Raw genomic sequence first — 26904 nt, 5'->3', positions numbered from 1 at the left:
AGGGGCAGCGCAGGGGGACCCCTGAACCCCATCACACCGTCCCACCACTGAGGGGCTGCCTCGGTGTGTGACCCACAGGGGCAGCCAGCAGCCAGAGACCGACCGGCTCCCATCACCCACGGCACAGGGCTTCCAGACTCAGAGTTCAGGGCAGCAGGTTCCCGTCACCCCAGCCTAGCGCCTGTCGTCTTCCTGTCCTGTCCTGCCACCCCAGGGTCAGTCTGCAGTGCAAGGGCCTCAGCCTGGCTCTGCCCCTCCCTGGCAGCCCCCGGCCAACGAGCGCTGGTTTATTACTGCTCCCTGGACGCAACGGAGACCCAGCGCAGGCCTCGTCAGTCCCCCGGCTTGGCACCGTCACTGCCGCGGAACTGAACCCCACGTCAGGATCCGGGGCCCGAAGCGGAGGGGTGACATTTGTGCTTTCCCGCGCAGGGACCAGCCCCGTTCATTTGCACGCGCGCGAAGAGGAGCTCAGGAGATGCTCGGCTGCACCAAACAGCTCGGTCCCAGGGCTTCCCTCGCCGTGTTCAGCGTTTGCCCCCTCGGACGTGGCAGGGCGCTGGCCGCGGCCAGGAGGGAAGCAAAGCCCTTGCAGCAGGGTCGTGAAGCTCCTGCAGAGACAGACACAGAAATGTTCTCGCCCTTCACGCGGACACTGGGGCCCGGGGACTGGGCTCTTGCTGCTCTGCGGTGTCAGAGTAGGTGCTACACGGGCACCTTTGTTCTGCTCTGCCCCTTTCCTCGGGAAGCTGAAGGGAGCCGCGGGGTTTTGAGGCCTGGAGGAGAGGGGAAGTTTCTGACTCTTTCTGTGTTAATTCACCAGGTGGCCTCACCTCACCGCTGCATGTCCTCCCACTGCAGTCGCGCGCCTTGTTTGATCGTCCCTGGTCTTGAGCCATGGCCGGCCCCGACGGGAGAAACCAAACGGCCGTCGCGGCTTCCCTCCTGCTGGGATTCGGGGATCTCCCGGAGCTGCACATTCTTCTCTTCCTTCTCTTCCTAGCCACCTACCTGGCAACCCTGGCCGGGAACAGCCTCATCGTGGGGCTGGTGGTGGCGGACCCGCACCTGCGCACCCCCATGTACTTCTTCCTGGGGAACCTGTCCTGCTTGGAGATGTGCTACTCCTCCGCCATCCTGCCCCGGCTTCTGGCCAGTCTGCTGACGGGGGACAGGACCATCTCAGTCGCCGGCTGCCTCGCGCAACTCTACGTCTCGAGTTTTATGGCCGCGACGGAGTGCTGCCTGCTCGCTGCCGTGTCTTACGACCGGTACGTGGCCATCTGCAAACCCCTGCACTACGCCGCGCTGATGGACACCAGGGTCTGCCTCCGGCTGGCTGCCGGCTCCTGGCTCAACGCCTCTTTGGCTATTGCCGTCTTCCTGGTCTGTGTGTCCCAGTTAACGTTCTGTGGCCCCAGTCAAATCGACCACTTCCGTTGCGATCCCCTGCCCCTGGTGGAGCTCTCCTGCAGCGACGCGCGCCTGGTCCTGGGGCTGGTTTTCACGGTGGTCTCCGTCTTTGCCCTGCCGCCGTTCCTAGTCACTCTGGCGTCCTACCTGTGCATCCTGGCCGCCATCCTGGGGATCCCGTCTGCCACTGGGCGGCGAAGGGCCTTTTCCACCTGCTCCTCCCACCTCGCTGTGGTGACCATATTCTACGGGGCCATCCTTGCAGTGTACCTGCTCCCGACGCGCCAGAGCCTGAACAAGGGGCTCTCTCTCTCTGCTACACCGTCCTCACCCCCCTGCTCAACCCGCTGATCTACAGCCTGCGAAACAGAGCGGTCCGGGACGCTCTGGGCAGATCTGTGGCTTTCACAAAGACCTGCCCAGATGCCTAGATACTAACTGATCCGGAGGCCTTCCCAGCTGTCTGCTTGATTGGAGCAGTGGAAATAACGCTGGAGAACACTCACCAAAAACCTCCCCGCCAACGTGAACGAATGGGAGCTGATGTGTGCGGAGTGGCTGAGACAGGGTGCTCACGACCCCACGCGGTGGCTGTGCAACACCACAGGCGGAAAAACAGAAAAGCAGTCCAGGAGCGCTTTAAAGCCTAACGAAATAGTGTATCAGGTGGTGAGCTTTGGTGGGACAGACCCACTTCTGCAGCCCAGAGCCAGACCAGAACACACTCAATATTTAAGGCACAGAGAACCAAAAACAGTAATCAAGGCTGACAAATCAGAAAAATATTATCAAGGTGAGCAAATCAGAGAGCAGAGGGGCAGAAGGCAGGCGGGGGAGTCAAGAATCTGGATGGGATGGGAATTTTTTAGGTCGTCACAGGGGCTCATTTGCATACTTGGCTTAACCTAATTCTTGACTCCCCCCAGCTTCTGCCCCTCTACTCTCTGATTTGCTCACCTTGATAATATTTTTCTGATTTGTCAACCTTGATTACTGTTTTTGGTTCTCTGTGCCTTAAATATTGAGTCTGTTCTGGTCTGGCTCTGGGCTGAAGAAGTGGGTCTGTCCCACGAAAGCTCATCACCTAATACATTATTTTGTTAGTCTTTAAAGTGCTACTTGACTGCTTTCTTGTTTTGATGGTACGTAGACTAGCACAGTTCCCTCTCTGTTACTATTCCACAGGCAGGAAAGTCTGGAACAGCTCTGACATGCAGATGGGACTGTCACTCAAGGCTCTGGCTAAACGTTTGTCCCAAGGGGAGTATGAACCGCACCCCAAATGCACAGAACCGACACCAGATGACGCATGAAATGGACTGCCACAGCAATTGGGCTTTATGCGGGAAAGCCCTTAACAAGCCGTTGGGCACTTCAGCTGGTCCAGAATGCGGCTGCCTGGGTTTTAACAAATGCTCGTTGGGTGGACCACGTTCTGCCCGAGCTCCGACAGCTGCCCTGGCTTCCAGGGTGTCTCCAGGCACAGGTGAAGGTCTTGGTTCAAACCTATAAAGCCTTACGTGGGTCGGTTCCAGGGTATTCTCCCATAGGAACCTGCCCAGTGATTGAGGTCAGCTGGAGAGGCTCTGCTCCGTTTCCCTCCCCTTAGGGAGGTGAGATTAACCTACAGGCAAAGCCGGCCCTCCTCAGCTTGTGCTCCCAGGCTGGGGGATTCTCCTCCCGGGGCTACTTGCACAGCGCCAACATCAACATGGCTTTGAGCTCTGGCTCCCGCCACCCTTTTTACACTGCTTTTGTGGGTGCTTGCGGCCCAGGGTGGCTGTCCCTCCTCTTGAGACGTGTCACTAGGTCTTATGTCTCCTGGGGCGTCTCGTACTGTTCATTTTTCATACAGGCTTATACGGCTTTGTTAAAATCTGTAAGTCGCCATGAATATTTTCAATGGAGAGGCAGGGCGAAAACATTTTAAATAAATACATAAAGAAATAAACCCCAGCCTCCACCCCGCCATTCCTGTCTTCTCTGCGTTAGCGAATAAAACCTTGTAACCAGAGTCCCACAGAGTCCCACAACCAGAGGGCCATTTCCAGCAGCTCTAGAGAAGTTATTACTCCCCTCTACTTGGCACTGGTGAGACCACATCTGGAGTATTGTGTGCAGTTCCAGGCCCCCAGTATAGGAAGGATGTGGGTGCCTTGAAGTGGGTTCAGCGGAGGACAACAGAAATGATGAAGGGTCTGGAGCACAAGGCCTATGAGGAGAGGCTGAGGGATTTGGGCTTGTTTAGTTTACAGAAGAGAAGACTTAGAGGTGATTTAATAGCAGCCTTCAACTTCCTGCAGGGGAGCTCTAGAGAGGAGGGTGAGAAACTGTTCTCAGTGGTGTCAGGTGGCAGAACAAGGAGCAATGGTCTGAAGTTGAAGAGGGAAAGGTGTAGGTTAGATATTAGGAAAAACTACTTCACCAGGCGGGTGGTAAAGCACTGGAATGCGTTGCCTGGAGAGGTGGTGGGATCTCCAACCCAAGAGGTTTTTATGCCCCAGCTTAGCAAAGTGCGGGCTGGGATGATCTAGTGAGGGTTGATCCTGCTTTGGGCAGGGAGCTGGACTTGATGACCTCCTGAGGCCCCTTCCAGCCCCTAATCTTCTCTGAGTGTAAGCAATATTACCCTTTGTTCGCTTTACCATTGGGTGCCCCTGGTTCTTGTGTTACAAGGAGACATAAATAACCCTTCCTTCCTTCCTTCCTTACCCCATTATGTCATCTTCCTTCCTCCCTGCCTTCCTCTGTTCCCATCATGCTGTTATAGACTGGTCGTGTCCCCCCTCAGTTGTCTCTTTTCCAAGATAAAATTCCCAGTCTTTTCGATATCACCGGCCACGGACAGAGCGAACACGCTCCTGCAGCAGGTGCTGGAAAGCTCCCAGTGATCAGACTGAGAACTTGCTGTGGGCCTTTTCTTCTCCAGCACTGACCGACATTCCCGATCCTTTTGCACAGGGTCTGAGCAGCTCTGAGCGCACCAGGGCAGGGACGCCACCGTATCGCTGGCCACTAAGAACTGAGCCTTGGGATAGGTCTGGTGGGTAAGGGAGAAGTGGTGGACCTGGTACACTCAGACTTCAGTAAGGCATTCGATACGGTCTCACATGGTCTTCCTGTCAATAAACTGGGCAACTACAACTTAGATGGGGCCACCATCATGTGGGTGTGTGACTGGCTGTGTAACCATCCTCAGAGGATAGTTATTAATGGTTCGCAGTCACGCTGCAAGAGCATAAAGAGTGGGGCTCTGCAGGGGTCTGTTTGGGGACCAGCGCCACTCAATGTTTGTCAGCAATTTAGGTATTGGCACAGAGTACACTTACTAAGTTTGGAGATGATGCCAAGCTGGGAGGGTCTGCAACTGCTTTGGAGGGCAGGGGTAGAATTCAAAAAGATGTGGACAAGCTGGAGAGAGGGTCTGCAGAAAATGGGATGAAGTTTAATAAGTTTAGTGGGTTGAGAGCAAGACACGAGAAGTCGTTCTTCTGCTCTGCTCCACGCTGGTTAGGCCTCAGCCGGAGCAGTGTGTCCAGTTCTGGGCACCACATTTCAAGAGGGATGCGGAGAAATTGAGGGAGGTCCAGAGAAGAGCAGCAAGGATGATGAAAGGTCTGGAGAACATGAGCGATGGGGGAAGACTGAAAGAACGGGGCTGGTTCAGTTTAGAAAAGAGAAGACTTAGAGGGGACACAGGAGCGGTTTTCAAGTACCTAAGAGTGTTACAAGGAGGAGGAAGAAAAATTGTTCTCCTTGGCCTCTGAGGACAGGACAAGGAGCACTGGGATCAAACTGCAGCAAGGGAGGTTTAGGTGGGACATTAGGAAAAATTGCCTGACTGTCAGGGTGGTCAAACACTGGGATAAATTATCTGGGGGGCTGCTGAATCTCCATCCCTGGAGATATTTGAGAGCAGGTTAGACAGACGCCTGTCGGGGATGGTCGAGAGGGTGACTGGTCCTGCTGGGAGGGCAGGGGCTGGACTTGACGACCTCTCGAGGTCCCTTCCAGTCCTAGTGTGCCGTGATTCGGTGGTTCGATGATCATTCCTGGTTGACTCCACAGGAGCCTGCTGGCCATTCATGGGACCCAGCCCACGTTCACAATGAGAGAACTCACAGTCCTCCCTGGTGAGCCACGGGGAACACTCCCCAGTGTTACAAGGGATTAATACAGACTGTCCTGCTGTGCTTCTCTGCCCGTATCGCCCTTTTAACTACCCGGGGGCACAGTGAAAACAGGATCCTACCGGGGGCCAGGAAATGTGCCTGCAGGGTTGCGGTTCTTCACTGAGCCCCGGACAAGTGGCCTTCTGGGGTGGGTGGGCCCTAAGTGGATGCTAAAAAGCATCTGCTTCAGATTCCATTGTGCGTGTTGGCTCCGCTCCCCTAGACGCCTCTCACGGCGAGCTCAGAGCAAAACAATCAGACGCCCGTCACCGAGCTCAGAGCAAGGCAATCAGGCGCCCCTGACTGCGAGCTCAGAGCAAAACAATCAGATGCCCGTCACCGAGCTCAGAGCAAGGCAATCAGACGCCCATCACCGAGCTCAGAGCAAGGCAATCAGACGCCCATCACCGAGCTCAGAGCAAAACAATCAGACGCCCGTCACCGAGCTCAGAGCAAGGCAATCAGGCGCCCCTGACTGCGAGCTCAGAGCAAAACAATCAGATGCCCGTCACCGAGCTCAGAGCAAGGCAATCAGACGCCCATCACCGAGCTCAGAGCAAGGCAATCAGACGCCCATCACCGAGCTCAGAGCAAAACAATCAGACGCCCGTCACCGAGCTCAGAGCAAGGCAATCAGGCGCCCCTGACTGCGAGCTCAGAGCAAAACAATCAGATGCCCGTCACCGAGCTCAGAGCAAGGCAATCAGACGCCCATCACCGAGCTCAGAGCAAGGCAATCAGGCGCCCGTCACCGAGCTCAGAGCAAGGCAATCAGACGCCTGTCACCGAGCTCAGAGCAAGGCAATCAGATGCCCCTCAAGGCGACCTCAGAGCAAAACAATCAGACGCCCGTCACCGAGCTCAGAGCAAAACAATCAGACGCCCGTCACCGAGCTCAGAGCAAAACAATCAGGCGCCCCTGACTGCGAGCTCAGAGCAAGGCAATCAGACGCCCATCACGGCGAGCTCAGAGCAAGGCAATCAGGCGCCCGTCACCGAGCTCAGAGCAAGGCAATCAGATGCCCATCACCGAGCTCAGAGCAAGGCAATCAGACGCCCATCACCGAGCTCAGAGCAAAACAATCAGACGCCCGTCACCGAGCTCAGAGCAAGGCAATCAGACGCCCATCACCGAGCTCAGAGCAAAACAATCAGACGCCCGTCACCGAGCTCAGAGCAAAACAATCAGACGCCCGTCACCGAGCTCAGAGCAAGGCAATCAGATGCCCATCACGGCGAGCTCAGAGCAAAACAATCAGGCGCCCGTCACCGAGCTCAGAGCAAAACAATCAGACGCCCATCACAGAGCTCAGAGCAAAACAATCAGACGCCCGTCACCGAGCTCAGAGCAAGGCAATCAGACGCCCATCACGGCGAGCTCAGAGCAAAACAATCAGGCGCCTGTCACCGAGCTCAGAGCAAAACAATCAGACGCCCATCACAGAGCTCAGAGCAAAACAATCAGACGCCCATCACAGAGCTCAGAGCAAAACAATCAGACGCCCGTCACCGAGCTCAGAGCAAAACAATCAGACGCCCGTCACCGAGCTCAGAGCAAAACAATCAGATGCCCATCACCGAGCTCAGAGCAAGGCAATCAGACGCCCATCACGGCGAGCTCAGAGCAAGGCAATCAGACGCCCGTCACCGAGCTCAGAGCAAAACAATCAGACGCCCGTCACCGAGCTCAGAGCAAAACAATCAGATGCCCATCACCGAGCTCAGAGCAAGGCAATCAGACGCCCGTCACCAAGCTCAGAGCAAGGCAATCAGACGCCCGTCACGGCGAGCTCAGAGCAAAACAATCAGGCGCCCGTCACAGAGCTCAGAGCAAAACAATCAGACGCCCGTCACCGAGCTCAGAGCAAAACAATCAGACGCCCGTCACCGAGCTCAGAGCAAGGCAATCAGACGCCCGTCACCGAGCTCAGAGCAAAACAATCAGATGCCCATCACCGAGCTCAGAGCAAAACAATCAGATGCCCATCACCGAGCTCAGAGCAAGGCAATCAGACACCCGTCACCGAGCTCAGAGCAAAACAATCAGACGCCCGTCACCGAGCTCAGAGCAAAACAATCAGACGCCCATCACGGCGAGCTCAGAGCAAAACAATCAGGCGCCTGTCACCAACCTCAGAGCAAAACAATCAGACGCCCGTCACCGAGCTCAGAGCAAAACAATCAGATGCCCATCACGGCGAGCTCAGAGCAAAACAATCAGACGCCCGTCACCGAGCTCAGAGCAAGGCAATCAGACGCCCGTCACCGAGCTCAGAGCAAAACAATCAGACGCCCGTCACCGAGCTCAGAGCAAAACAATCAGACGCCCGTCACCGAGCTCAGAGCAAAACAATCAGACGCCCGTCACCGAGCTCAGAGCAAAACAATCAGGCGCCCGTCACCGAGCTCAGAGCAAGGCAATCAGACGCCCGTCACCGAGCTCAGAGCAAAACAATCAGACGCCCGTCACCGAGCTCAGAGCAAGGCAATCAGACGCCCATCACAGAGCTCAGAGCAAGGCAATCAGACGCCCCTGATTGCGAGCTCAGAGCAAGGCAATCAGACGCCCCTGACTGCGAGCTCAGAGCAAAACAATCAGGCGCCCGTCATGGCGAGCTCAGAGCAAGGCAATCAGACGCCCGTCACCGAGCTCAGAGCAAGGCAATCAGACACCCCTCACTGCGAGCTCAGAGCAAGGCAATCAGATGCCCATCACGGCGAGCTCAGAACAAGTGTGATGGGGTTCAGGGGTCCCCATGCACTGCACCCTGTCCACTGGCAGGAGTGACTCTCACTCAGCAGGTACAACAGCAGCAACGAAGGGTCCTGTGGCACCTTATAGACTAACAGAAAAGTTTAGAGCATGAGCTTTCGTGAGTTAACTCTGAAGAAGTGAGTCTGTGCTCACGAAAGCTCATGCTCTAAACTTTTCTGTTAGTCTATAAGGTGCCACAGGACCCTTCGTTGCTGCTACAGATCCAGACTAACACGGCTACCCCTCCGATACAGGTACAACAGGAAGTTTATGAGGCAACAGATGCCCACCTTCTCACAGAAGAGTCAGTGAAGCAGTCAGAGACAGTCATTCCAACCCGTCCTGGGGAGAGGAGCCCAAGGGGTGCCCCTCTGGGGTGTAGCTTTCCCCTCCCTCAGGCTGGCTGCCTTCCAGCTCCCTCTCCCCCCAAGCCTCTAACCGCTGCCTCGGATTCAAACCCAGCTCGGCTCCTCCCTGCTCTGTGCTCAGGGCAGAGGTGTTACCTGCCAGTTGTAGCCCCAGGGTCATCCGTAGCCACTGGGAGCTGCTCTGCTTGTCTCTCACATTCAGCCTGACTCACACTTGCACTCCCCCCACTCCATCACATCTTCTCCTCCCCCTTCCAGACCGAACTGAGCGGGGTCACTTAGCCAGTGACCTGGGGAAGTTTGGGGCCCTCCCTGCGTGACAGGGCATCGGCTATGGTGTTGTTCCCCTTGACATGGACCACCTCCATGTCGTAGTCCTCGTGGTGCTGGTGGTGGTTGATCCGCACCCGCACACCCCCAGGTACTTCTTCCTGTGGAACCTGTCCTGCCTGGAGACCTGCTACAGCTTCACCTGCTTGCCCAGGCTGCTGGCCGGGGTCCTGACGGGGGACAGAACCAGCTCAGTTGCCAGCTGCCTCGCCCAATATCACGTCTGGTTTCCTGGCCGTGGCAGAGTTCTACCCACTGGCGGTGATGTCGTACGACTGCCTCTCCGCCATCTGAAAACCGCGGCACTACGCCGGCCGGTACGTGGCTCAGCAGCCCCCTGGTTGCAGACATCACAATGTATTTAACGCGACGACTGACGTACTGCAGCCCCGGGGAAACTGAGCAGTTCTTCTGCGAATTCCTCCCTGTGCTGAAGCTCTCGTGTGGGGACACATGAGCAACAGAGCTCATAACCCCCGTGCTGGCTGCTGTATGGAAGCTCCTACCATTCCTCACCGCCCTGGCAAGCTACAGCCTCACCCTCGCCACCGTCCTGTGGGTGCCCTCCCCCACTGGCAAGAGAAAGGCCTGTTCCACCTGTTCCTCCCACCTCCTCGTGGTGCCCCTTTTCTATGGGACCCTGACGGAGATCTCCGCGCTGTCCCACAGCAACGTCCTGCGAGCCCCGTCTGATTTTTAAAATTTTTTTGTTTCAGAACTGTCACCCTTAAATCTGCCACTGAGTGTCCAGGGAAACAACAGTCCTGAAACAAAGAAATTCATAAATTCAATGGAGAGAGAAATCTCCGAGCTGCAATTTATTTGCAAATTTGACTCCATTAACCAAGGATTAAACAGGAACTGGGAGTGGCTGGCAGCTTACAAAGGCAGTTTCTCTGCCCTGGGTGCTAATGTCCCCCCATCAGACACTGACAATGGCTCACATCCCCCTGTCTGAGCTGACTTGTTTTTTCCTCTTTTGATAAGTGCTGTCGATACTGGGCCATTTCCACCTTGCTGAATAGACCTTGTCAGCTCTGGCCCTCCCTCTTACTGGGACCCCGCTCTTTAAATACCCCTCTGAAACCACCCCCCCGCCCACTCGTGCATCTGACGAAGCGGGTCTTTGCCCACGAAAGCGCATGCTCCAAAATATCTGTTAGTCTATAAGGTGCCACAAGACTTCTTGTTGTTTCAGAAAGCAGTGTGGTTTGCAAATTTCCAGGCTGGCTGGGAGGAGCAGGTCTTCCCGAGGATCACCAATGGCCCAGCTTTTGTTAGAAGGGAGGGCACAGCCAGAGAGATCAGATTTCCACCCCAGAGGGCAAGGGAGAAGATTAGAACTTGGTTTTGCAAAGGAAAGGCCTCAGCCATTTAGCCCCAACATACCAGATTCTCCAGGAGGTTACACAAAGGTTGTGGTCTACCAAAGAGCAACGTAAATGTACAGTTGCAATGGGTTTGTTCTGTTACTCACGCTGACTGCTGTAACCAGTGGGTGCTGCTACCAGAAGCTGTAGAATTGTACCATGTACTGAATGTTTGGGAAGAGCCATGTGACATGATGACATTGATGTAGAAGCACGAATTGTATGTTGAAGGAGTCTGTAATTCTGAAATGTCACCATTGTTCCCTGTAACTAGTCCTGCAACCTCTGACATGAGAAGGAACATTCCAAACCTATTGTGTGGCATGGAAGGGGAAACTGAGGCACACAACCATTGTGGTGGTCTGGCTAAATGCCGAGGGTGGAAGCATTTGTACCTGCCTTTACTGGACTGTAACTGAATTCCAGACATTCACTGGTGCTGCAGCAGCCATATGGGCTCTGCCTGCCCAACTTGAGAACGTGGCTGAAAGACTGGAGACCAAAGCAGGGAGACCAACCAACCCGAGGGAACTAAAGGAACTTGCCCGGCTGCATCACATGAAAGGAGCCAAAACTAAGCTCCTGACGTGGAGCCTCCCCCAGCAGGATTATGATGTGGAGGTGGTACACATCGAGGGGAGCACCGAGAGTACAGCCGATGTCCTGTCATGTGGGGAGGGCCCCGAACTTCCCCAGGTCAGTGGCTGAGTGACCCCACTCAGTTCGGTCTGGAAGGGGGGAGAGATGTGATGGAGTGGGGGATACCTGTGTGGCTCACAGAGGGTGTGGGGCTCCTGCTGGGGGTAACCTGGCGCCCAGGTGACACTCTGGGCTGCAGACAAAGGGGGAGGTGGAGCCTGAGGGGGTTAAATTGGAACTGGGAGTTGGAAGCAGTGAGTCTGGGCTGGGGGGAGAGAGAGAGAGAAAGGAGGGGGCCAGGCCCCGGCTCTGGGGGCCCCTTGGGGCCTCCTCTCCCCAGCATGGATGGGACTGGCTGTCTCTGCCGGCTGTACTGACTCCTCTGTACGACGCTGTGTCCTGTCGGCTCATAAACCCGCTGTTCTCCTGCTGAGTGAGAGTTACTCCTGCCTGGGGACGGGGTGCAGAGCCTGGGGACCCCGAGCCCCACTACACTCCTGCCTTGGGATGGGTGTAGAGCTTGGGGACCCCGAGCCCCATCACATCCCTCCACAAGGACAAAGAGATCAAGAGGACCCTGTGGTTCCACCATCTTTGTCTTCAGTCCAGCTCATCACTCAGGAGCATCTCTGCTACGGCCTGAGCCCAGCGGGATGGCTGACCCGGCCCGACAGAGGATGGACTCCAGAGACTTTTCAGCTCGAAGCAATTCCACCTGCTGCTGCCGGCGCTAGGAACCTTGTGATTGGTGTGTGTGTGCTTTGACGGCTTCAACAATTCTACTCTCACCCTCTTCTTCCTTTCTCTTTGGCTGTGGCTACGCCAGCGTTCCCCTTTTGAAATGGGTATGCTAATGAGCTGCTTCGGCAGATGCTACTGAGGCGCTCCCATGAATATGCAGCACCTCATTAGCATAAGGGCGGCTGCGCGCTTTTCCAAAGTGCCGCTTCCGAAACCCATGCTTCCCATTTGGTTTTGGGAAGAAGGGGCTTTCCAAATCTTGGGGGGTCCTTTCGAAAAGCCCCTGTCTACATGAGCAGCTGTTTGTGAAGACCAAACACTGGCTACAGCCAAGCGGTGGTCTGTCTGCGTGCGGCGTGGCTGGCTTTGTCCTAGTGACCAGCAGGGAAAGACATTCGAGGAAAAGGAACTTCTGGCCTTATTTCCTGCTGATGCGTTTGGAACTAGGACCACCAAATTTGGTAGCAGCTTCCTCTTACCAGAAGCTAAACTAAGGTCAGAGTTTACTCGTACCTGGCAAGTGGGAAGTGCCTGGAATCCCAGGGTTTTCCAGCACACGAAATGGGAGGGGCCCTGAGAGGAGGGACGACATACTCCAGACTCACCACTACAGGCAGCGAGCGCAGGGACCAGCGACTCTGCAGAGTGGTCCCTGGAGGCAGACGCAGCAGGAACACGCTGGCCAGCTGTAAGGTGGCTCCCCACCCTGCTGGCCATCAGACAGGTAACTAACGTCCGGCCCCAACCTTCTCTCCCAGCTCTTGGCTACAGTGCCAGATGGGGGAGCCCTTTGTAGTCACTGCCCCCCCACTACCTGGGTGCCCCAGGACTGCCCCGTCTCAGCTAGACACCGAAGTAGCTTCCCCACCTTCCCTCAGACGTTGGAGCCCAACTCAGCTATGGAGCCCAGAAGCCTGGGCTGGGAACTCTGGTTTGACCTTTCCCCTGCCCCATAAGCACAACCTAGGTGGCCACACCCCTCCCGTTGGCCTGATCCCCCTTCTCCCTCCCTCACTAAGGTATCTTCTCCCCATGCCCTGAACCTCCCCTCCAGCTTCCTACCCTGACTTGTCCACCCTGACTCCTGGCCCCATGCTCCCCAGCCCCTGCCTCGACTTCACAGAATCACAGAATCACAGGGCTGGAAGGGACCTCAGGAGGTCATCAAGTCCAGCCCCCTGCTTCAGGCAGGATCAACCCCCACTAAGTCATCCCAGCCAGGACCTTGTCCAGCCAGGACTTAAAAACCTCAAGGGATGGAGAATCCACCACCTCTCCAGGCAACGCATTCCAGTGCTTCACCACCCGCCTGGTGAAGTAGTTTTTCCTAATATCTAACCTACACCTCTCCCTCTTCAACTTCTGACCATTGCTCCTTGTTCTGCCATCTGACACCACTGAGAACAGTTTCTCACCCTCCTCTTTAGAGCTCCCCTTCAGGAAGTTGAAGGCTGCTATTAAATCCCCTCTCAGTCTTCTCTTCTGTAAGCTAAACAATCAGAAATCCCTCAGCCTCTCCTCATAGGTCTTGTGCTCCAGACCCTTAATCATTTTTGTTGCCCTTCGCTGAACCTGCTCCAGCAAATCCACAACCTTTTTATACCGGGGGGCCCAAAACTGGACACAATATTCCAGATGTGGCCTAACCAGTGCTGAATAAAGAGGAATAACTACTTCTCTAGATCTGCTCGAAATGTTCCTCCTAATGCACCCCAGTGTGCCGTTAGCCTTCTTGGCTACAAGGGCACACTGTTTTCTCACATCCAGCCTTTCATCCACCATAACCCCTAGGTCCCTTTCCATCGTACTGTTGCTGAGCCAGTCGGTCCCCAGCCTGTAACAATGTTTGGGATTCTTCTGCCCCAGGTGCAGGACTCTACACTTCTCCTTATTGAGCTGCATCAGATTTCTTTTGGCCCAGTCCTCCAATTTATCCAGGTCCCTCTGGATTCTCTCTCTACCCTCTAACGAATCTGCCTATCCCCTTAGCTTTGTGTCATCTGCCAACTTGCTGAGGGTGCAACCCATTCCCTCATCCAGGTCATTAATAAAGATGTTGAATAACACCGGCCCCAGAACCGAGCCTTGCGGCGCTGTACTTGAAACAGACCGCCATCCAGATATTGAGCCATTGACCACTATCCGTTTGGGCCCGAACATCAAGCCAGCTTTCTATCCATCTTATAGTCCATGGATCCAATCCATATTTCCTTAACTTATGGACAAGAATGTTGTGGGAGACCGTATCAAAAGCTTTTCTGAAGTCAAGGTATATCACATCCACTGACTTCCCCACGTCCACAGAGCTTGTTACGTTGTCATAGAAGCTAATCAGATTGGTCAGGCAGGACTTGCCCCTGGTGAATCCATGTTGGCTACTTTTGATCACTTTCCCCTCTTCCAAGTGCTCCATAATGGATTCCTTGAGGATTCTCCCCATTATTTTCCCAGGGATTGAGGTAAGGCTGATGGGTCTATAGTTCCCTGGATTGTCCTTCCTTCCTTTTTTAAAGTGGGGCACTACGTTTGCCTTCTTCCAGTCATCCAGTATCTCCCCTGATCTCCAGGAGTCTTCAAGAATAATGGCCAAAGGTTCAGCAATGACCTCTGCCAATTCCCTCAGTACCCTGGGGTGCATTAAATCCAGACCCATGGACGTGTGCACATCTAGTTTTTTTAGATAGCTCAGAACTTGTTCTTTCCCCACAGATGGCGGCCCTCCACCTTCCCGCACTGCATTGTCTAGGACCGTGAAGACTGAGGCAAAAAAAGCATTGAGTACTTCAGCTTTTCCTGCATCATCTGTCACTTGGTTACCTCCCTCATCCAGTAACGGCCCCACACCTTCTCGGATAACCTGTTTATTGCTCACATGCCTGTAGAAACCCTTCTTGTTACTCTGCACAACCCTCGCCAGCTGCAGTTCCAATTGTGCTTTCGCTTTCCTGATTACTGCCTGGCATTCTCCAGCTGTACGTTTATACTCCTCCTTAGTCAGCTGTCCACGTTTCCATTTCTTGTATGCATCCTTTTTGAATTTAAGCTGATGAAGGATTTCCCCGTTAAGCCAAGCTGGTTGCCTGCCATGTTTGCATTTCTTACTACACAGCGGGATTGTTTGTTCCTGTGCCTTCAGTAAGACTTTAAAATACTTCCAGTTCTCTTCAACTCTTTTCCCCTTCATCTTCAATTCCCAAGGGATCCTGCTCATCTGGTCCTTCAGGCTGTGTCTACACATGCCTCAAATTTCGAAATGACCACGCAAATGGCCATTTCGAAGTTTACTAATGAAGCGCTGAAATGCATATTCAGCGCTTCATTAGCATGCAGGCTGCCGCGGCGCTTCAAAATTGACACGGCTCGCCGCCGCGCATCTTGTCCAGACGGGGCTCCTTTTCGAAAGGACCCCGCCTACTTCGAAGTCCCCTTATTCCCACATGGAATTCCACATGGGAATAAAGGGACTTCGAAGTAGGCGGGGTCCTTTCGAAAAGGAGCCCCGTCTGGACGCGTCGCGCGGCGGGAAGCCGCGTCAATTTCGAAGCGCCGCGGCAGCCTGCATGCTAATGAAGCGCTGAATATGCATTTCAGTGCTTCATTAGTAAACTTCGAAATGGCCATTTGCGTGGCCATTTCGAAGTTTGGGGCACGTGTAGACGTAGCCTCAGAGAGTCAAAGTCTGCTCTTCTGAAATCAAGGGTCTGTATGTCACTGCTCACCCTTCTTACTTTCGTCCGGATCCTGAAATCTACGATCTCATGGTCGCTGTAGCCCAGGTTCCCTCCCACTTCTATTTCTCCGACTAGTTCTTCCCTGTTTGTGAGCAGCAGGTCAAGTTGCGCACAGCCCCTGGTCGGTTCCTTCAGCACTTGTACCAAGAAGTTATCCTCAACATTCTCCAAAAACTTCCTGGATTGTCTGTGTGCTGATGTATTGGTGTCCCAACAAATGTCCGGATGATGAAAGTCTCCCATGAGAACCAGGGCCTGTGATTTGGAAGCTTCACGTAGCTGCCTGAAGAAAGCCTCATCTACCTCCTCTCCCTGATCTGGTGGTCTATAGCAGACACCAACTACAACATCACCTCTGTTACTTCCACCTCTAAGCTTAACCCAAAGACACTTAACTGGATTTTCTCCTTCCTCATACTGGAGCTCTGAGCAATCATACTGCTCCCTCACATAGAGCGCAACTCCTCCTCCTTTCCTCCCCCGTCTGTCCTTCCTGAACAATTTATAACCTTCCATGACCGTGCTGCAGTTATGCGAATCGTCCCACCAAGTCTCCGTTATTCCAGCCACCTCAGACTTGTGTGACTCTGCCAGGGCCTCTAATTCTTCCTGTCTGTTCCCCAGGCTTCTGGCATTTGTGTACAAGCATCTTAGAGAAGGAGCCAATTGCCCCACTTTCTCCTCTTCTCCCAGGAAACCCACTTAATTGTTCCCTCCTCCTTCCCCACTTACCTCCGGGCTTGTGTCACCTTCCCCCCGACAAACCTAGTTTAAATCCCTCCTCACTAGGTTTGCAAGCCTGCCCGCAAAGATGCTCTTTCCTCTTTTAGTGAGGTGGATCCCGTCTCTTCTCAGCAATCCCTGTTCACGAAACAGAATCCCACGGTCAAAGAAACCAAATTCTTCCCTGCCACACCACCTACGCAACCACGCATTTACCTCTGTGATTCGACGATCCCTACGCGCACCCCTTCCTTCCACAGGGAGCATAGACGAGAAGACCACCTGTGCTCCGTATTCCTTGATCTTTCTCCCAAGGGTTACGTAGTCTGCCATGATCTCATCAACGTGGTCCTTGGCTGTATCATTGGTTCCTACATGAAGCAGTAGGAAGGGGTAATAGTCTTCAGGTTTAAGAATTTTTGGCAGCGACTCTGTAATATCCCGAATTCTAGCTCCAGGCAGGCAGAAAACTTGCCGGGATTCAAGGTCCGGGCGGCAGGTGGATGCCTCCGTCCCTCTTAGGAGGGAGTCCCCGACCACCACCACTCGCCTTTTTCTCTTAGGGGTGGTGGTCGTAGAACTCCCATCCCTAGGGCTGCGCATCCCCTGCCTTCTCAACTGGGGGACTCTTTCCGATACCTCCCAGGGATTGTACCGGCCCCAGTTATCTCCGCCGTATCACCTGTGGAGAGAGGCTCAAAGCGGTTACTTAACTCCACTGGAACCGGAGAGACCGGAACCGGTGTTCTCCTCCTGGAGGTAACCTGCTTCCAGTTCTCCTCCTTGCTTTGGGCAGCCGCTGTTCCTGCAGCGTCATCTGCTGCCTTCTATCCAGAAAGTCTTCACCCTCTCTGTTGATGAGGCGCCAGAGCCCAGCTCAGCACAGAGGGGTCAGTGCAGCCGGCAGAGACAGTCATTCCAACCTGTCCTGGGGAGAGGAGCCCGAGGGGGGCCCCTCTGGGGTGCAGCTTCCCCCCTCGCCAGGCTGGCTGCCCTCCAGCTCCCTCTCCCCCCAGCTTCTAACTGCCGCCTCCGATTCCAACCCTGCTCGGCTCCTCCCTGCTCTGCGCTCAGGGCAGAGGTGTTACCTGCCAGCCTGGGGTACAGCCCAGGGGTCATCCTTAGCCGCTGGGAGCTGCTCTGCCTGTCACACACATCCAGCCTGAGTACTCCCCCCACTCCATCACACCCCCCAGGCCCAGGCCCAAATCCCCAGCCTGGGGCTACCTGACCCCCACGTCTGGGAACACCTCGCCTCTCCCCCCGGTATTGTTATTTCCTTCTCCTCCCAGTTCCGACGAACCTCCGGTGACTGTGTGCTGGAGGCAGATCCTGTAACCAGCTGGCCCCTGCCCGGCTGGGCGTTATAAACCGGGACGCAGCCGGAGCAGCTCAGCCGTCTCCACCTGAGCTGGCATCCGCACCCCTCTCCGAGAGCAGCTCCACTCCAGCACACACGCACACGCACACGCACACGCACACGCAGCCTGAGTCTCACATGCACTCCCTGCCCTCCAGCACACCCAGCCTTGGGGTGCACCTCTGTCCCTGGGGGGGCGGTCCCCAGGCCCTCTCCCCACCCACAGGTGGACGGGACTCTGACTCCGCAGGGAGAACAGGAGGGTGACGGGGCAGGTCTGCAGCACGCCGAGCTGCATAATAGCTAACAGGAAGAAACCATTTTATCTCCGAGTGCCGAACGCCATGCCGGCCATCGTGCCCAAGAGCGAGGCCCCCGGGGTCGATTTCTGCGGGGTGGCCCAACACTACTACATCGTCCGCTCCGACCTGGGCTGCTACATGCGGTCAACCAACTTCAACGAGGGCAGCGATCTGGTGGTCTACAGCCTGCACCCCTCCTGCCAGGGCGGGGGGTACTACCTGGCCCACCAGGACGACCTCTTCTACATCATCAAAGGCGGGGCTTACCGCCGCGTGTCCAACATGAACAAGGACACGGGCGCCGTGGTCTACAATCTCCACCCCAACTGCCAGGGAGGAGACCATTATCTCTCGGCGTTCGGGCACTTCTACATCATCTTCCAGGGCAAGGGCGTCTACCGCAAGGTCACCAACATGAACACCGATTCTGACGCCGTCAAGTACAGCCTCCACCCGTCCTGCAGGGACGGCCTCCGCTACTGGGGCGTCAAGCACTATTACTACTTTGTGAAGCCCCATGACAAATGGGGGGTCCAGTATTACCGAACCACCAACTTCCACGAGAACTTGGATTCTGTCACCTATTCCTTCCACCCTGACGTGGTCAACTTCCTTCCCGGGGGCTTGGCGATCACCAAAGGCGCAGCTTTCGGCACTTGGGAGGCCATCAAGACCATCTCCAATGATTCCCACACGCCCGTCTCCCGGAACAAGAAGATCACCCAGAAGGTGGGCTACACCAAGGGAGAAGATGACCAGCGTGGAGCACAACTGGAATGTGAGCATCTCGGCCTCCTACCAGGCCGGAGCCCTCACCGAAGCCATCGCCAAGTACCAGTTCTCCCTCACTGCCCAATACGGCGGGAAAAGTGTCAACACGGAGCAGGAGACCTGGAGCGAAGCCGCAGAGGTGGAAGAATCCGTCAGCCTGACCCTGCAGCCCGGGGAGAAGATCTACATCTGGCAGTACCACCTGGGGCTGGGCAAGGAAAGCATCTTGTTCTGCCGGGACATGAAATTCAACGACGATCCCACCCCGCCGACCGAAGTCCCCCTGCCGCCTTCTAAGCCGTGAGCTGCAAAGCAGTCAGCTAAGGGCCGCTTGCTGCTTTGTGGTGCTGCTACGCATGGGGCTGTTGGGGAGACGCAGGGTTAGTGCTTTAGAGCAGGCACGGGGTGTGGGGGGAAGCAGCTGCGATTAACAGCTACAGACGTGAGCCTGCAGAGCCTGCACCAGCACCCCCTCACTGCCCCAGAGCCTGCGCCCAGCACCCCCTCACTGCCCCAGAGCCTGCGCCCAGCATTCTCTCACTGCCCCAGAGCCTGCGCCCAGCACCCCCTCACTGCCCCAGAGCCTGCGCCCAGCACCCCCTCACTGCCCCAGAGCCTGCGCCCCAAATCCCCTCCTGCACCCACATTCCCTCACTGCCCCAGAGCCTGCGCCCAGCACCCCCTCACTGCCCCAGAGCCTGTGCCCCAAATCCCCTCCTGCACCCACATTCCCTCACTGCCCCAGAGCCTGCGCCCCAAATCCCCTCCTGCACCCACATTCCCTCACTGCCCCAGAGCCTGCGCCCAGCACCCCCTCACTGCCCCAGAGCCTGCGCCCCAAATTCCCTCCTGCACCCACATTCCCTCCCAGAGCCTGCACCCAGCACCCCCACTCTGTCCTAGAGCCTGTGCCCCAAATCCCTCCTGCACCCACATTCCCTCCCAGAGCCTGCACCATGCACCCCCACTCTGTCCTAGAGCCTGTGCCCCAAATCCCTCCTGCACCCACATTCCCTCCCAGAGCCTACACTCAGCACCCCCACTCTGTCCTAGACCCTGCACCCAGCACCCCCACTCTGTCCCAGAGCCTGTGCCCCAAGTCCCTCCTGCACCCACATTCCCTCCCAGAGCCTACACTCAGCACCCCCACTCTGTCCTACAGCCTGCGCCCAGCACCCCCACTCTGTCCCAGAGCCTGTGCCCCAAATCCCCTCCTGCACCCACATTCCCTCCCAGAGCCTACACTCAGCACCCCCACTCTGTCCTACAGCCTGCGCCCAGCACCCCCACTCTGTCCCAGAGCCTGTGCCCCAAATCCCCTCCTGCACCCACATTCCCTCCCAGAGCCTGCACTCAGCACCCCCACTCTGTCCTAGAGTCTGAGCCCAGCACCCCCACTCTGTCCCAGAGCCTATGCCCCAAATCCTTACTGCACCACATACCCGGACTCTGTCCCAGAGCCTGCACCCCAAACCCCTCCTGCACCCACATTCCCTCCCAGAGTCTGTGCCCAGCACCCCACACAGTCCCAGGCTGCCCCTCTGGGGCTCCGGCGATATGAGTGCAGCGGAACACGTGCCTTTGCAAAGGGGCTCGGCTGTTGGGAAATGCTGCACCTGTCTCCGAGGAGGCGCTGCTCCTCCGGCACCTTGGCCGCCCTTGGGCGTTCCTTTCGGAGAAGCGGCCGCGTCGCGCGTTATTCCGAAAGTCCGGCTGCTCCGTTGGAATAACTACGCTGTGTCAACCTGGCCTGGACCCCGGGGAAATCCAGCCCAGGGGAGGAGGGGCTGGCGCTGGGGCGGGTTTGCATCAGGGCAAGGGATGCAGGCCACGGTCTCCCCTCTCTGCGGCACCGCTTCCCCCCTGGCTTCGGAGCAGCGTGGACTTCCGCTGCCCCCTTCCCCGAGCAAACAGCCAATGCCGTGGCTCTGCCCCGTGGCCGGTCCGTACGCGCAGAGAAACCCGCCGGCGCCCGAGAGCGGCCGCACAGCGCATGGAGCCATTTGTAACAGCCGCTCTGCCCAAACACTACTCGACCGACTACGCCCGACACCGCCCACGCGCGTTTCCCCGGCCCTGCCTAGGGAACGCCTGGCTTTCGCTTTGGCTCGCCGGTTTTCATCCCAAGAACCCGCCTGCCCCCGGCCGAATAAACACGCTAGTCTCTCAGCCGCCCCGGGGTGGCTTGTTGTTCCACGTGTGATCAGCTGTGATGGGGTTCAGGGGTCCCCATGCACTGCACCCCATCCACTGGCAGGAGTGACTGTCACTCAGCAGGTAGAACAGGAGGTTTATTAGGCAACAGATGCCCAGTTTCTCACAGAGGGGTCAGTGCAGCCGGCAGAGACAGTCATTCCAATCCGTCCTGGGGAGAGGAGCCCGAGGGGTGCCCCTCTGGGGTGCAGCTTCCCCCCTCGCCAGGCTGGCTCCTTCCCAGCTTCTAACTGCCACGCCCGATTCAAACCCAGCTCGGCTCCTCCCTGCTCTGTGATCAGGGCAGAGGTGTTACCTGCCAGCCTAGGTTATAGCCCCAGGGTCATCCTTAGCCGCTGGGAGCTGCTCTGCCTGTCACACACATCCAGCCTGACTCTCACACATGCACTCCCCCAACTCCATCACATCAGCGAAGCCGGTTTCCCCCGCAGACCCGCCGGCTGGCAGCCGTCTGTCCCATCACCTCCGTGCAGGCACTGCCCAGACACACCCCGGACACGTGCCCCAGCTGTGGTGACCCCCAGACAAAGGACCGCTCCCTGGCCCACTCCCCACCAGCACGAGCAGGAGACCCGGGCCTGCCTCGCCTTTGCTGGTCCCGCTTTGGGCAGGGGGCCGGACGTGACGCCCCCGAGGTCCCTGGCAGCCCTGGGGTTCTGCGACTCTAGGTGGGTGAGGCTGATCGGACCTACGGGCACGGCGCCAACACGCCCCCCGCATGTGAGCGGCACAACCGGAACCGGCGAAGCACCAGCTTCCAGCAGGTACCTCCCTCGGCCCACAGCACACCAGGGCTGGGACAGCGACCGGACCTCGAACCCCACAGGCTGGGGGTGCGTTTCTCTGCCAACCCCCAGCCGCCCCTGCTCGGGACACCTGCCCCAGGGTGGAGGGTTAATTCTGGTGCCCTGGCTGGCTGCCTATTTGCTTGGGGGAATCTACCCCCCATGGTCCAGGGGAGATCCTGACCCAGGGCTGGGACACCCCCAGTGCTGGTCCTGTGCCCCCTGCGCCCCGGAAGGGGCTGTGCTGGGGCCCCAGTGCACTGTTTGCCATGAGAAGTGTGAGCAGAGCATGTCTCAACCCCCCGGCAGGGTAAAAACTTCCCCTTTTGGTGGGCACCACTGCTTCTTGTGGGCCAGGTTGGGAAATACTCAACCGTCAGGCATTTCTCTGCCACCAGCTTCCTATTCTGCAGTCTCCTGGGCAGCTGGGGCGAGACCAGGGCTGCCGGCTTCTCCTGGGGAAACCGAGTCACGAGGACTCAGGTGAGCGGGAGAGGGTGGGCGAAGGGGACTGGTGCTTGTCCAGGCTGGGTTGGTGGAGAGGACAGCACACCCAGGAGTTCAAACAAGGGTCTCCTCTCCCCGAGGCCCCCAAGCTCCGTACCAAGAAAGTGCGGGTCATTTCACAAGGGGGAACTGAGGCAGCCCCCAAGAAGTCAGGGGTAGAGCCCGGGCGCCTGTACCCAGCTGCAGCCCCCCAGCCCTTGCTCCAGGCGAGCTGGCTGTTCTGACGCAGCCTCACTAGCTCCAAAGACCCCGGAGCAGCCAGGAAAGAGGTGGCCCCAGGTCACAGCCTGGGACATTCAGGGCTGAGCTCATGAGCAGTGTCCAGTCCCTCGCCCCGGCTGCCCTGGGACACCCGGGCTACGTCTACACGTGCACGCTACATCGAAATAGCTAATTTCGAAGTAGCGACATCAAAATAGCCTATTTCGATGAATAACGTCTACACGTCCTCCAGGGCCAGCAACGTCGATGTTCAACTTCGACGTTGCTCAGCCCAACATCGAAATAGGCGCTGCGAGGGAACGTCTACACGCCAAAGTAGCACACATCGAAATAAGGGAGCCAGGCACAGCTGCAGACAGGGTCACGGGGCAGACTCAACAGCAAGTCGCTCCCTTAAAGGGCCCCTCCCAGACACACTTTCATTAAACAGTGCAAGATACACAGAGCCAACAACTAGTTGCAGACCCTGTATATGCAGCACGGACCCCCAGCTGCAGCAGCAGCAGCCAGAAGCCCTGGGCTAAGGGCTGCTGCCCACGGTGACCACAGAGCCCCGCAAGGGCTGGAGAGAGAGTATCTCTCAACCCCCCAGCTGATGGCCGCCATGGAGGACCCCGCTATTTCGATGTTGCGGGACGCGGATCGTCTACACGTCCCTACTTCGATGTTGAACGTCGAAGTAGGGCGCTATTCCCATCCCCTCATGGGGTTAGCGACTTCGACGTCTCGCCGCCTAACGTCGATTTCAACTTCGAAATAGCGCCCAACACGTGTAGCCGTGACGGGCGCTATTTCAAAGTTACTGCCGCTACTTCGAAGTAGCGTGCACGTGTAGACGCAGCTCCGCAGAGCAGCTCCAGCCATGACGCTCCAGCTGCAAGGAGCTCCAGAGACCAGCCCTGAAATCCCGGCCTTGGGGTGCACCTCCGTCCCGGAGCGGGGGGTCCCCGGGCCCTGAGCCTCCTGCCGGCGGACGGGGCTCTCACTCGGCAGGAGAACAGGAGGGTGACGGGCGACAGGGACAAGCGCAGAACAGACAGGTCAGTTCAGGAACCAGAACCCGTCAGTGCATCCACCTGGGGGAGAGGAGCCCAGAGGGGTCCCCGAGCCGGGCCCTGGCCCCTTCCGCCCTCTCCAGCCAGCCCTGCTTCCCAGCTGGCCTGGGGTACCAAGAGCTGGGAGGAGGCACCGCCTACGTGTGAGACGTGCTCACACCAAAACGCCCCTCACCGCCATGCCCTGCCGCGGGGCCTGGGGAAACTGAGGCACCCACCTGGTGTTACTGCAGGGCCGTGGGAAACACCTGCAGCCAGCCGCTGGGACCCACTCCCCGTCCTGTGCTGCCCTCACCCCCTGCTCCTCCTCCCCAGCGCCCCGCGGACGAGGATGGGTCCTGGCCCCCTGCCGCTGCTCCTGCCGCTGCTGCTGTCGGCCGGCCTGGGTGCGGCCCCGCGGGAGACGCCGTTTCAGAAGTTCCAGCGGCAGCACGTGGACGCCACAGGGAGCGGGCAGTCCAACCCCCGCGTCTACTGCAACCGCATGATGGTGAACAGAACCATGACGGTCCCGGTGTGCAAGCAGTTCAACAGCTTTGTCCACGGGGCACTGGCCAGGATCGTGGCCGTCTGCGGCCGCGGGGGCACCTTGATTCATGGGAACTACCACTACAGCAACGCACCCTTCCCGGTCACCGACTGCCAGAACACCGGGGCGTCCCGCAGCCCCAACTGCGTCTACCGGGGAGCCTACAGCCGCAAGAGGATCTGTGTGGCCTGCAACAGGGGCCGGCCCGTGCACTACGCCAAACCAAGGGAGTGAGGGGGGCCCTGAGCCCGGCGGGTCCCACACGGAGCCCCCAGCGCCGCAGGGACGGGCAAAGCCGGCTGCCCTGAGCGCCCGCGGCTGCTGGACCCGTCCCTGCCGGCAACCCACCTGGCACAGCTTCTGCGGCCTTCGCTAGCAGCCTGCTCGGAGGGGGCTTATAAAATATAGCCGCCCCCCCCACCCACCAGTGCCCATTGCCCAGCACAGCCGCCCCCCTCCGCCCTCTGCCCCCCAGTGCCCATTATACAGCACAGCCGCCCCCCCGCTCTCTGCCCCCCAGCGCCCGTTATACAGCACAGCCGCCCCTCCCCCTCCCGCCCCCCAGTGCCCATTGCACAGCGCGGGCACCTCTCTCGCTGGCGGGTACAGAAGGATGCCGGGGGGGGATATTTTTACAGGCTGAGGCCGGGAAGCTGTTTTCTTTCCCTTCCTGCTGCAGTAAAAGCTCCCCTGCAAGTGCAGAACGGCCGTGGCGTGTGTGTGTTTGGGGGGGTCCCTCTCTGTGCACGAAATGCCCCCGGTGCACCCCACAGCCGGGCAGAGGGCGGAGGGCCCTGGGCGCTTCCTCCGGTAGAGGCACCAGCTCCCACCCGCCCCCGGCAGGGACTCCCCGGCTCAGAGGGCGCGGGAGGGGATGGGGTACTGGGCCTGTCCCCCCAGGGGCACCTCGTCCGGCCCATGTTGCTGGCCCCAGGGAGACAGCGCCTGGGAAGGTCTCCTGCCATCCTGCAGCCCCCACCCCTCGCCTGGGCTCTGCTGTGAAATGTGCCCCCTGCCCCAGAGGCTGCAGGGCGGGACAGGCCACCCGCACTCAGAGGGGCGGCACCGCTGGGCACTTCATGGCAGGCCCCACAGGGCCCACATACAACGGGAACGTCTGAGCCCCACCAGGCGAGCTGAGAGCCTGTCCCCAGGTCCCCCCATCTCCTCCGCCTCCCCACAGGGGGCTGGGGAGGCTCCCCGCCCGGCCCGGGCCTGACTGAGGAGTGAGAACAGGAGCCTGCAGCCTCCTGACCCCCGGCCAGCTCCCGCTCCGCATGTGTCCGGCTCAGAAGGGTCTGGGGGGACCCACGGCCTGCGCAGGGGAGAGGCTCTTCAAACCCACCTCCCCAACACCAGGCACAGTCCTCCGGGCCCCAGCGGCTCCAGCCACGGCCCCAGGTCCTCTGCACTCGGCTCTCACCCAAATCCCCACGCTGGGGCAGTCCTGCAGCGTCTAAAAGCTAAAGGGCTATTCCCCAAGGAGGAGAGAAACTGCTAAACGCCGCCTTACGCACGGCAGCTCCAGCTACTGGTGCAGCCAGCCACGAGCTCTGCCCCGTCTGGGGACTCTCTGCAAGCCCCCGCTGTGGGGAGGGACCCACTCCAGACAGGCTGAGCTCCTGGGGGCTGACAGGCACCTTCCCGGGGCCCTCGAGAGTTTTCCCCGCGGAGGGAAAAGTCCTTGCTCCTTCCCATCAGGCACTGCAGAGCCAGGGTCTGCTGACTCCGGTGGGTGCATTGCAGGGACTGGCCCCAGTTCCGGGGTTGCGGATGGGACGCCTGGGAATCTGCTCCTGTGTCTGACTCCGTCGCCTGGCTGGGGAGGAGATCTCACCTCCTCCTGCCGACTCATCACGAGCCCGTTCCTAGCACAGCGCCCGAGCCAACGGCTGCACTTCGCCTGCACACGGCACAGGCGCAGGCGCAGGCGCAGGCGCAGGCACAGACGGGCGCCGGGCACCGCCAGCTTCCAGAGGGCGTTTCACCGGGGCCCCCCGGTGGTACGACGGTGGCACTAACGGCTCCCGGGGCCGGTCTCAAAGCCCAGTGACGCCCCAGGCCCACGTGCCGAACAGCGCCCAGCCCTGGCTGGGGAGCTCCCTGGGCTGGCAGGGTGATGCCGCCCGCGCTGGGGCCTGGAGGAGGTGTCTGCGCCCGGCAGTGGTGAGACGCCGGCGATCTCTGCCCAGGGTTGCATGGCTGTACCTCGAGCCGGACCCAAACACAGAGAGCTCACCCAGGCCTGCTTCACTGACGGCCCCGATCACCCGGCAGCAGCGCCCAGCCCCCCGCACGGTTACCTCTGCCCCGGCCACCCAACAGCTGCACACACCACCCGCTTCCTTCAGTCTGGGAGAGTGTGATGGGGCTCAGGGGTGCCCAAACTTTGCCCCCCGTCTGGAGGCAGGAGTGTTATGGGGTTCAGGGGTCACCAAACTCTGCCCCCAGTCTGCAGGCAGGAGTGTGATGGGGTTCAGGGGTCCCCATACTCTGCCCCCCGTCTGCAGGCAGGAGTGTGATGGGGTTCGGGGTCCCCAAGCTCTGCCCCCCGTCTGCAGGCAGGAGTGTGATGGGGTGTCAGCAGACAGGAGCAATTAGAAACCAGCCAGAGAACATACAGATAACAGTAGAGAAGTGAAGACAATCGTCAGAGAACGGTGGTCCCATCTCAGCCATTGCTAAGTCGTTGCCTGCCAGAGGAAATGCTGTTAAGTGAGTTTCTCGGCCCATCTTGTGATCTGTTTAACAGTGGGTGGCACTAGGAAGTGGTCTGCTTCTTATCAGCCTGATAAGCTAATATCGTGCTGTGATGTAGCTGGAATGTGAGGATGTGACTTGTAGCTTCACGGTTAATGGCGGCTGCTCATTAGTCTGGCTGCAGACAAGCTACAGGCCTGTCCAAATGGCTGAAGAA

The 26904-nt window shown here is 58.1% G+C and overlaps 1 long non-coding RNA gene and 1 pseudogene across 1 annotated transcript in view; one reads left to right on the top strand and one right to left on the bottom strand.

The window, feature by feature from the left end:
• LOC142005091 (uncharacterized) overlaps nucleotides 1-26904 on the bottom strand; it is a 104171-nt gene that overhangs the window by 73423 nt on the left and 3844 nt on the right. The window lies entirely within an intron of this gene.
• LOC142005025 (olfactory receptor 2AP1-like) lies at nucleotides 898-1844 on the top strand (annotated as a pseudogene).

This window comes from Carettochelys insculpta, chromosome 32 (assembly GCF_033958435.1).
Source record: "Carettochelys insculpta isolate YL-2023 chromosome 32, ASM3395843v1, whole genome shotgun sequence".
NCBI lineage: Eukaryota > Metazoa > Chordata > Testudines > Carettochelyidae > Carettochelys > Carettochelys insculpta.
Note: the sequence above shows the minus strand (reverse complement) of the source record. Positions and strands in the feature narration are given on the sequence as shown.